Source organism: Vitis riparia, chromosome 18, assembly GCF_004353265.1.
Source record: "Vitis riparia cultivar Riparia Gloire de Montpellier isolate 1030 chromosome 18, EGFV_Vit.rip_1.0, whole genome shotgun sequence".
In the NCBI taxonomy this organism is placed as follows: domain Eukaryota; kingdom Viridiplantae; phylum Streptophyta; class Magnoliopsida; order Vitales; family Vitaceae; genus Vitis; species Vitis riparia.
In genome coordinates, this window is record NC_048448.1 from 28,320,941 (window position 1) to 28,333,153 (window position 12,213).

The window sequence follows — 12,213 nt, forward strand, 5'->3', positions numbered from 1 at the left end:
CATTAATAAAATTGATTCTATGTTTGAAAGTTCATGTTTTTAGTTTACTCTAATTCAATTTAATTCATCTATTTAGTTTACATACCTTTTATAATTTTAGCTCATTAACAAAATTGATTCCATGTTTGATTCACTACAAGAAAAAAATGAAATAATGACGCTTTTTAAGCGTCAAGAAAGGTAAAAGATGACGCTTCCCTGAAGCGTCATCTCCACCCCTGTCATTAAATGTTACAATTAACAATGACACTTCCAAGAAGCCCCATTAATGCTTTCAATAGCGCTATAAGAAGTGTTATCCTTGAATAATGTCAACAATGACACTTGTGAGAGTGTCATCTTTGAACATTTTAATTGAAATAATTTTTATAAAATTACCCCTCTTGACACTTATGCGAATGCTATCTTTGATTTAATCTTATTAATGACACTTTTAAAAATGTCTTCTTTGTTTCATGTTAACAATGACGCTTATAAAAGCATCATCTTTGAACAGTTTCTATTAAAAATAATATTTTTGATTCCATTATTAAAACAATTGGTTTCTTATATAATTAAATTAAAAAAACAATTACAACTAATAAAATAAAATCAAATTTTATTAATTAAAATATATCCAAATACTAATACACATGAACCTAGTTTAAACAATTAATGTAACCACCTATATATATTAATTACACATAAACTTGTTAATTATATCAAAATATTTCAATAAGAATTTCTAATTCTAACATAAGAACAAACATTGACACTAAGACTACTAAAATAAACCATAATCTTTAAAAGCATAGTTCAACCTCCTAATGAGTTCACTGATGTAATCTTCAGGGTTTTTGACTTCGTCTTCTTTAACACAATGGTTTCTCTTCTTTTAGCAAACAAGTTTCCTTTGCAACCTGTAAATAAAAATAAGGAAGAGTAGAAAACATCTAAATTATATATACATACAATAAATAAATAAATAATAAGCATAAATGAAATATAACCTTCACAAAATTAATTTAGGTTATCAAGTTTGCTCACATGAATCCCCTTAGCCTCTTACATACATGGATTGTGCTCCTTTCAATTCATTATACGAAAAAAAAAAATTATATTATGAAGTGTTTTCAAAATAAAATATAACAGATTATTTTAATGTAGATAAAAAGCTCTCCATTGTCATCTCTAAAAAGCTCTTCAAAAAAGACCTCATAAAAGAATTCATCAAAGTAAAACTAGACATACAAAACATTTCATTAAGGAGACCAATGAGTTGAAACTAAATTATTGTACTCTATCAACAAAATACCGTGAACTACAATTTCAACTACCATATTATGCTTTCCCCAAAATAAGGAAAAAAAATGTACTTAAAATTTTTTAAAAAGTTTGATTTTTTATTCAACAACATAGAAGAAATAAATTCTATTTTTATGGCAGTGAGTCTCATGTTAAACATTTCTTCTATGGTACGTTGTGGTTGGTCCACTTGATTGATTCCTCATGCTATTATGGTTCATAACAATTTCAAGTTAAGTTCTTGGTTGGATTGGTGTAATAGATTAATACTTTGTCCCAACTTGAATAATAAGCTTAAGAGATGTCAAAAAGCTGAAATTATTAAGCACTTCAACAATCAAACACAATGGCTTTAAAAAATAATGATTCAAGTCATTAAGTTAACACTTATATTGCTTTTCTTTTTTCTACTCTTTTACCCATTGTTTGGTTGCTAAGAAAATAGAGGATAAAAAAAAAGAAAAAAAAAATGGATTCTCACAAATTCTGTTTTTTAAAATTCAATCAAATGGAAATATCAATCCAACTAAGCCAAGTATATGTATGGTGTATATATTATACTCAATTAAAGATTTTGATTTCACTCCTTCGCATATATTTCTCAACAATCAAAACAAAGCCTTATATGAAAATCATAACTTTGAGAGATCTATATATACTCCATCCAAATCTTATATTTCCAAACAAAACAAACGTCAAAACACATTAATCATGACATAATAGTCAGTTTGTCTCCAGGAAAATTTGGAGAAAAAAAAATAATAATAATAAAATTTTTCTTCCTCGGATTTTTCATTGCAACGGAGACTAATAAAACAAGCAGAAGACATAAAGATCGATCCAAAAGCTTCATTTCCTTGTCTTTTTTCTTTTCAGCAACCAAATGCACTAAGTAATCTAAAGATTAATTTTAAAGACAATAACACAATGGATTCAGTCATTAATGGATAAATAACAATTTTCATCAAATCTTGATTCTCATATTTCCCACTCCAACTGTTGTAATACTACCACGTCACTCAAATCAATCAAATAACACAAAACACAAAGATTCAAAATTTTCTTTTAAAAGTAAATGAATTATAAAAAGGAAAAAAATGAGATATACAACCATTGACTGTTCAGATACAATTCCCCATCAAATTTCTAGTCCTAGATTTTTCACTCCAACTGTTCCAATTCCACTACATGACCCAATCAACAAAAAAAATTAAAATAGAAATAATTTTTAAAATTCAAAATTTAAAAACACACACACATTGCCACCACAACTACCAATAACAACAATGAGAAATATATATAGTTAATAAAAATAAAATCAATCCTTTGTCAAATCTCTACATGAAAAAAAATAAAATAAAATAAAATATAAAACACACACACAAAACATAAAACACAAATATTCAAAAATAAATAATAAGTAGCAGAGTCATCGATAGATTAAAAAATTCCCCATAAAATGTCAAGTGTCATATTTTTCAACATCCAACTGCTATAATACTCTATGGAATACTCAATCATGAACAAAAATATGAAACACAAAGATTTACAACTTTCTTTTCTCAGCAACTTAACAATAAAGGAAATCAGAGTTAGAACTCTTCCAGGGATCATGTGGAAGAGTCTGTTACAGTCTCAAAAACCTATTCTTCCCAAGAGTATAGCTTTCTCAATATTTATAGCTACTGTTATAGAAATTAGAATAAAACAAAAAACAGAAGCAATTTCACTGATTTTTTTTCCTGCTAATAAATCAATGAAACCCAATTTCCATGTTCTTCAGGATGGAAAAATTGTACATGTGCTATGTAGATTCTCAGTATAGTAGAGTTGATCTCTGTTTCCAGCTGAATCAGAAAAATGTTCAATCAAATAATTGCTCTGGTAGCTGTAGTGAGAAACAAATTAAAATTGAAACCTTAATAGAACAATATTACATCATCTTGACCCAAAACAAAAACACACAGAAAAATGAAATTTTTTTATTACCAGATAAGAACAAAATTCAGAAAAGTTATGGCTGAACTGACTCTGGTTTTATTGACCATTTGGTGAACTAATAAAAGATTTTTATCAGATGGGAATGTATATAAAAGTTGGAACAAGGGAGAAAGATTACAGTAAATGAACGAGACATCAAATGGCAAGATTCAGCAAATCTATTTTTAGTTCAATGAAATAGGTGTTCTGCTTGCAGCAATGAGAAACAAATTAAAACTAAGTAACTTTACGTAACAATATTGGTCCATCTTGACCAAAAATATACACAGAAGAAAAAGATAATTCTTGATTACCAAATAAGAACAATGAAAAAACGTCATGGCTGAGCATATTCTGACTGCCAAAGTCATGATCAGACATAATTCAATCTCTGCATATTGGTCAATGGCACTGCTAGTTCAACAAAAAAGAAAACTTGTTCACTATTTGATCTACCTTGCAAAATTGTCTTCACTTGGCTATATAGAAGTAGGGAGAATGATTACAGAAAGTGAATCAGACATTAAATGACAAGTCTAAGCTTTCATATAATCTATTTGTCGGTTGTTTGTGTATGTATTATCATCCCAATTAGCAGCCAGCCCCAAAAGCATGCTGAACTTTTCATCTTTGGTGATTCATTTTTTAATGCTAGAAATAATAACTTTATCAATACCACCACTGATTATCAGGCAAATTTCTACTACCCCGCTGGAATAATTTCTGATGGCCACATTAATGGATCGAAAACAATTCTCCATCAACATATTATTCTCACTGCAACTGTATCTAAAATCACTACCTGATCCAAAAAATAAAAAAAACACAAAACATGGAGATTCAAAATTTTCTTATTCTCCCAAATATAAAATACTGAGAAATGCAGTTAATAGTTGATCAATAACAGAACAAAATCAAAACTTAGCATTTCATCATGAAAAAAGAATGAATCATAGAACAAAGGAGACTATTGAGTTACTTTTGAAAGAAGTCTTCATCGACGACAACAGCTATGTCGATGAGAAGGTTGCTCGTGTTCAAGAGAATTCCTTTGTAAGCAATTGGTAGTGAGGAGGTTAAGCTTCTGGCACTCCTTGTCAGGAATGAAGATAGTTTTGGTGCGAGGGTAGTGATGGTGGATTTTCGGGAGTCTCTAATGGATTAGGGTTTCATTTCTAAATATTGTCGATAAAGTCCTTGACTAATGGCTGGTGGTCTGTAGTCGTTTACTGGTGGTCACCAGTTGGTTCCTAGTGGTCGCCCATGTGTTCGTCGGTGAAATAGTCTACAGGTAGCTTTCCTATACAAATAGGGGTTTGTCAGGTTGAGATGGTGTTTGTGAAGATGAAATGCTATTTTAGAGAAGGGAAAATATGGGTTGTGTATATATAACGAGAGACAATGACCCTTGTAAAAAGTGCCAAGGAATGACATTATGTATATGCAGGAGACAATGACACTTGCAACAAGCGCCAAGGATGTTCATATTTTACAATGACACATTTTCAAGCGTCATCTTCAATAAAGCGTCATTATTTTATATACGAAAACGCCAATGTTAATTGAATTTCTTCAAGCACCAATGTAAATATTAAGGAAGTGTCATCGTTTAGAAAGCGCCGTTATTGGTTTAATTCATAGACGCTTTTTAAAAAGGTTAAGAAATTAAGCGTCATTATTTAGTATTTTTGTAGTAGTGAAAGTTCATGTTTTTAGTTTACTTTAATTTACTCAAACTCATTTTAATTAGTTTAGGTATTTCTATAATTTTAGTTCCTTAGCTAAATTGATCCCTTTTTTTTTTGGTTTTTGTTTGAAAATCATTAATGTTAGTTACTAATCATCCTTGTCTTAGTTTATATGCTTTTAAAATCCTAATAGTTAGTTCATGAATCGATATCTTGTTAGTTTGTCAATCTAAAATGCTTTGCTTGCTGCTTTAGTGATCCTTCATTTAATTTGATTTGTTTCTAAGGCCTTTGGAAACTCATGAAGATTGACCTCTACTCTCACCTAGTTTGCTTGGTTGCTAGAAAATATTACTTTCTGATTTTATTTTTTCTTGTTTCACTTGGTTTTTTATCCTTGTGTTTTGTGGTTTAAAAATGAAACTTTTCGCTTTTAAAAAGAAAGTATTTTCTCAAAATGTTCTTTATTAAAATCTCCTTCTATAATCATTTTCTTAAAAAATATGCAACCATGTTTTAATTGGTTTACACCTTTCTTTTATTTTCAATAAAAATTCTAATTTTGAGTGGAATATGAATCCAAGTTTGTGATCACAAATGAACGGGATAATTCTCAAATTTGATGAGTTTATCAATACTCATACAAGGTTGGGAATCCATAGCCAGATTTGTGTATATCAAATGAGGATTTTATGAAACCCTACATAAAATTATTTATCAAAAACCTTTTATTGTCAACTTGTTGGATTTGTTGCATCTCAAGAATAAAATTTTGATTTGGATAATTATGATGCTCTTAAAAATTTTTCCCGTGGTCGCATGATATTGTGAACTTTATGAACTTGATTTTAAAAGTTTGTGTGAATCAAAAATCATATTTCAAATGGAAATTATAAATCTTTTGGTAGGTTTAGTTTTTGCCTAATTCTGGATACCCAAACTGTTTTTTGTATTTTTAAATTATTAGATGACTTTGAAAAATTATTCTGACTTTTGTCCTTAATTCTAGACTTCTTGAAATTTATTTTATACACATACAATATTAAAAAAAATGTTTTGCTAATTAGGAAAAATAATTTTCCTTTGTTGTACCCACTGCATTATCCTAATTTTGAATAGAAAGGTTCTTTAATTATTTTTAAAATTTATTTGTACACTTTCTTGCTTTTTTATTATTTTTCTTGTAAATTAGACATTCTGAATATATTGCATGATTTTTATTTTGATTTTATAGCATTTCTGGGTTGGCCAAAAAAATTGATTTATGCATTCTATTAAATTCTATCATATTCTGAACCTTTTGATATATTTTTGTAAATTGGAACTAATTAGGGCTTCTATATATTATTTGGATAGTTGGATATCAAACTAGACATGTAGGAGATGTTCCCTACAAAAATTTTGTAATTAGATTCACATTCTAGATATATATTTTTTTTTTAGGATTCGTCTGTATGCTGAAATTTTTATATAATGTTTCATTTATTATTTAATCTAGAGTTAATTGATTAATCATCACTTGATCTTGGCGTTGGTATTGTATTATAGACATAATGAGGATGTTGTATGCTTTTTGTTCTATGATAAAATAATACTTTTGGACATTTGTTTAGAGTTTTTCAAGTGAATGCAACTATTCTACCTTTTGCTGCGTGCTTTGTCTTATTATCTAATTTTGGTATTTTTAAGCTATCTTGTACATACTTTATCCATAACAATGAGGAGTATGCATGTCCTAGGTGATAGCTGATATTTCTTTGGATTCCTATCATTTCATTTAAGCTATACATATACCATTTTTATTATGATTCACTATCACAATTATTTATTAGAGTAATTGTTCTAACCACCATCTAGCTTTATGGAAATGCCTTGTAAGTTATTTATGCAATATAAGGACGCCCCTCATACTTTTATCCCTTTAATTTTGTAAATAGATATGTTTTGTATGTCAACATCTTCATATTTGATATAGCTTTGTTATGTGCTATGATTGGTGTTTGATTCCTTGAATGAGATAGAACACATGTTGTATTTTGTATTATTTGTCGAACTAACTTTGATGTTTTCATGAAAGTGCTTTAGGTTGCACTTCAGGTATTTTCTTTTTTCATATGATTGATTTATGTGGTTTGATTGTTTTAATGTGAATAGCATTTTGTTTGACCTTAGATATAATCACCTTTGTTATTTTTAGTATCCACGATTTATTGATTAATTGTCATACTTTCCTCAACCTAGTCAATAGAGACCTATTTTTAGGGTTTAGAGGGGTACTACCTTTATGGTACTTTCCCAATAGGTAATCTAGCCTTGATCCATACTTAGACTTGTTTTTTCAAAGAAGCGCATTTTCAAAATTAAGGAGTCATTTTTTAGGGTTTTATTTCTTATTTTATTCTGTCTTTTAAAAATAAATAAAAATAAGTGGCAACTTCAACTTTATAGAAATCAATTTTTCACTAAGAGAACGAGTTTCGTCATCAAGTGGGGATGTGTAGACCCTCAATTTTGTCATCCTAGCACATGTCCTATTAGGTGTCTGTTCGATACTTTACAGCAATTCCCTAGTGCCCCATCACTACTCATGTACTTATCTTTTTTGAGCCACCTCGGAGACCCTGGTTGAGGGATTTATCTGACCCCTTATTGTGACCATTGGCAGTCTTGATTTAAACTTAGGCTTTTCCTTCCTTTTTAAGGTAGCACTTAGGTGCACTTTAGGTTAGACTCATCTAGGTTCATCTAGGCCCACTTAGGTTCACCTTGGCCCACTTAGATTCACCTAGACACCTTCCAGCTTGCACACATTCACCCTAGGTCACTTAGGCACTTTTTCAGAATAGGTCACTTGGACACTTCTTTTGGCATAGTTCACTTAGCCATGTTCTTGATTTTGGTTACTTATTTTTTTAAGATAAGATGAGTATTGGCTTGACTTTTTATTGCATGAAATGAATTTTTTGATTTTTGATGGTTTGAGTTTGACATTTAAATTATTATAATCCAGTGCATTAATTTAATTTTTTGACATTTTTTGATTGCAAACATCTAATATTTACTTTTATACCTTTACCAATTTATTTGTTTATTTACTTACTTATTTATTCATTTTTTAATTCCATGAATTGGCATCTTGGATTTTGTGGCTATAAGATTTGATTTTTTTTTTTTATCTTATTTTATTCTATTTCAAATTACATGATTTCTTATTTTAATTTTATTTTTAATTTTGTATGAGACTGAAAGCCATCAAGGAGAGGAGATCATGACTGAAGAGGAGCAACTTGCAAGGTGGATGGACCCATATATAGTATGCAGAGAGATAAAGGAGAAAGGAAGAGGAATTAAAGAAAAAAAAAACAAAACACCACATGAGGAGCACTTTTTTGGGAGTACAAGAGGATCGTGTGATGAATTATCCCCATGCATTGACTCTTTGGAGAGCATCACCATCAGCACACTTTCACATGACAACGTCACAAAACAAAAAGTAAGAGATAGCATGCATATCACACTAGAGTAACAGCTGGGATGACATCTCACAAAAAAAAGGCAAGAGAGGAGTAACAACTGGACTTTTCTTCTAGGGATCTAGAGACTTCAAGATTCCGCTACAGAAAGTACATCAAGCATGACAGGATCAGATCACAACCGTTTTGGCATTCTCGAGAGTTCCATTGGGTCTATGTCTCATTGCACTCTCTTGTTAAAGCAGAGAAAGCCAACGCCCTATTAAAGTACCATCGCCTGCGAAACGTCATGAAATTGCTCCATTTTGCAGAACTCTTCTTCGTTCTGATCTTGTTCTTTTAGATTTTCACTCACCTTCCATTCGCCATCCACATCTCTGGCGAGTATTTCTGAAAAATCTCGACAGTTATCGCCAACCTTCTCTTCATTTTCTTATTCCGTAACACAATCATAATCATTCTACTCTTCAAATCCAGCCAATTCTCCGATCGAAACTTGCCCGTTCACAATGCTGAAGCTGATATCTACAAAGAGTTCGTCAAGAAAAGTGAAAATAATCATCCTAATTCTCGATCTAAATATCTTTCTCTATATCAGGAGCTAGAGGTGGTTGTATAGGACAAACAGATGATATGTGCAACAAACATTGTATGTCCTACATGTGAAAAAGTGGTTCCAACAGTCACGAAAAAAAGGGATTCGTATGTGAAAGCTTATTGTCAGAGTCAGTCAGAGAAGCCGAATCTAGACCGTTAGGAGAAATATCGCGGAATACTAACTATGCTTGTGATTGTATTATTTTGGCGATGGTATTGTAGTAAAGGACATAAGGATTTTGTTGAAAATGGATGATCTCGACTCGGTTTCATGAGCTACATGTCGTCTCCCTCAACCCGATTATCGCTGTTGGGATTTTGCGTAGTGGAGGAACATGGGAAAAAAACGGGAGTAGAGATTAGTTGGGAAGTGACTCAAGGATCGACTGATTTCATGCAAAAATTCATATTGAATTCTGGGTTAAAGAAGATGAATATGAGCAGTCCTTCCATGGTTGCTGCATATGTAATTAGAATAACTTTGCCTCTGCCAGGCCCTGCCTTGGGGAATTCCTCGTTCTCGTAAGAAGCCTACTTTGAAATCACAATATTGTTTTCAGGTGAAGGTGATCCTGAGGCAATTGGCCAGGTTAAGGAAGGTGAGAGAACAAAGCTCATCCATGAGAATTCGAATGCTAAAGCCAATTCAGAATTTATAATCCATCTTGAAGAAATGAAACTCCGCTCTAAGGACGACGACAAAGGTGAAGTGGTAATGTTATCGATGGGGCTCACAGCCGGAGGCTCTTTACCCTTGAAACTTCCTAGCAGCTTCCCGAGATCAATTGGATTGAACTCCAATGGCTCTGTCTATCTCGACAGAATTAAACTTGTATTCAAATCAGAGAAGGAAGAATGGGAAAGGGCAAACAAGGTAATTGGTTACGGATTTGATTATACCCAGAAGAAGGTGTTCTTCACAATAGATTCAGAACTAATTCATGTAGTCTATTACAAGTCAGAGGAATTTAGGAGTCCCCTTTATCCAACCCTTGGAGCAAACACAGACGTGGAAGTTATGGTTAATTTTGGACAAACCTGCTCACAGCCACACCCTCCCTTTCATATTTAATTCTTTTGTTGAATCTTTGGAGAAGGGTTTTGTGCAATCCTTGAGGGTTTGGATGTAGGGATTTGAGATATACCAGTGAAGAATGTCGTTTGTAAGAGGGCATTGGAAGCAGATGAAGAAAAAAATCACTGGGAAGTGTCTCAATCAATTCTGGTATGTTCTCTTACCTCTCTATCTGTTTTTGTTCACATCAGCATTGTTCTTTGATTTTTCTGGTTTAAAACAAGGAGTACTCATCAATTTTTCAGCTAGAGCCTCTAAAATTTTTGGTCAAATTTATCTTATAGTATATGAGTGTGTGGGTTAATACATTTATATTCATAATCTTCTTAGTCGATTCAACGATGACCTTCTGGAGGATTGCCATTCCATTAATCAATGGTATCATATATGCGAGTATGTATTCAACTCGGGACTTGGTCCCCAGCTTTCAAATTTTGGAGATGTTGATGATTTTCCAAACAAAAGCTGGTTTGCCACAAACCAGTTCCTTCTAGAAGTGATTTTTCGTACTAGGATGAAAGACTACAAGTGCTTGATTAACGATTTGGCCATGGCTTATGTTGTATATGTGCCATTTTATGCTGGCCTTGAAATCAGCCGACACCTTTGGGGTTTATACACATCAATCAGAGATGTTTCTAATGATCTGATCATGTTTTTGGTAGAGCAGTCCAAGTGGAAACGCATGTGGGATAAGAATCATTTCTTGATTGTGAGCAGGGTTACATGGGATTTCAGGAGAATGCCTCACAATGAATCCTTTTGGGGTAGCAATTTTTTGAGGCTGCCTTAATAAGAGAACATGACTATTCTTGGGATCGAATCCAGCCACAGAGCAGACAATGACTTGGGAATACCCTATCCAACATACTTCCATCCTTCGCATGATAGTGAGGTGTTTGAATGGCAAAATAGGATGAGGAGAAAGAGACAACAGTACTTGTTCTCCTTTGTAGGGTCCGATCGACCTAAAGATGGGGATTTTATTTGGGAAAGATGATGAATCAGTGTCGAGCTTCAAGGGATAAATGCAAGTTGTTGGACTATGCATTTGATAAGAAGAACAACTGCAAGACGATTAATGTGATGTAGATGTTTCAAAACTCTAGCTTCTACTTACAGCCTACAGGGGATTCATTCACTTGGCGATCGATTGTTGATTCCATTTTGACATGGTTGCATCCTTGAGGAAATCTCCAAGTGAGCCACGCATGTATAGACTTCCCATATCCACATGCATTCAGAAAGGAAAAAAAAATATTCCTTAGGAGTGTGCTACCATATAAATAAAATATAAGAACAGAGGAAGATAAAAATGGGAGGAATTTTTCTAAAGAGGATACACGTAGAATTTTTAGGGAGAAGCAGAGGACTTCGGATAGCGGATCGGGTTGCCACTTTGATGCATCAAGAGGATTTTTTTCATAACACGGGTTAATTTTCAATAGAGCATTTTTTTAGCTTAGATTTTTAGTTCATCGGTAAATTTGATTCTTCACGATAAATTTCTTTAATCTCTATTCGCACAATTTTTATTTATCTCCTAGATTAGATGTTTTTTGTAATTTTGGTTCATTAGTTTAAATAATCATAAAGTTTATGTTTTTAGTTTCATGCTAGTTTATTTTTAATCTATCTGTTAGTTTAAACCGTGTTTGTGATTTTAATTCCATAGTTTAATTAATTATTTGTGATAAAGTTGATTTTATTTTTTAATCCCAAATTAGTTTAGTTTTAATCTACCTTTTAGTTTAGGTGTGTTAGTGATTTTAATTCATTAGTTTAAATAATCATGTCAAATAAAGTTTGTGTTTTTAATTCCAGTTAGTTTAGTCTTAATTTATTATTTAGTAAGATTCATTGTTGATTTTAATTCATTAGTCTAATTAATCTTATTAGATAGAGTTTAATTTCAATTTAGTTTAATTTTAATTTATTCTATTAGTTGAATGTGTTTATGATTTTAATTCAATTGTTTGATTAAACCTCTTAAATAAATTTCATGTTTTTTTTTTCTTAATTCCAATTTTAGTTTAGTTTTAATTAGCTGATTTATTTATTTGTTTTAGTTTAAATGTATTTGTAATTTCAATTCGACAGTTTAGCCAATCTTATC

The 12,213-nt window shown here is 31.6% G+C and overlaps 1 pseudogene; it reads left to right on the forward strand.

Moving 5' to 3' along the window:
• Positions 1-9,293: 9,293 nt before the first annotated feature.
• Positions 9,294-10,094, forward strand: LOC117905628 (annotated as a pseudogene).
• The last annotated feature ends 2,119 nt before the right edge of the window (positions 10,095-12,213 follow it).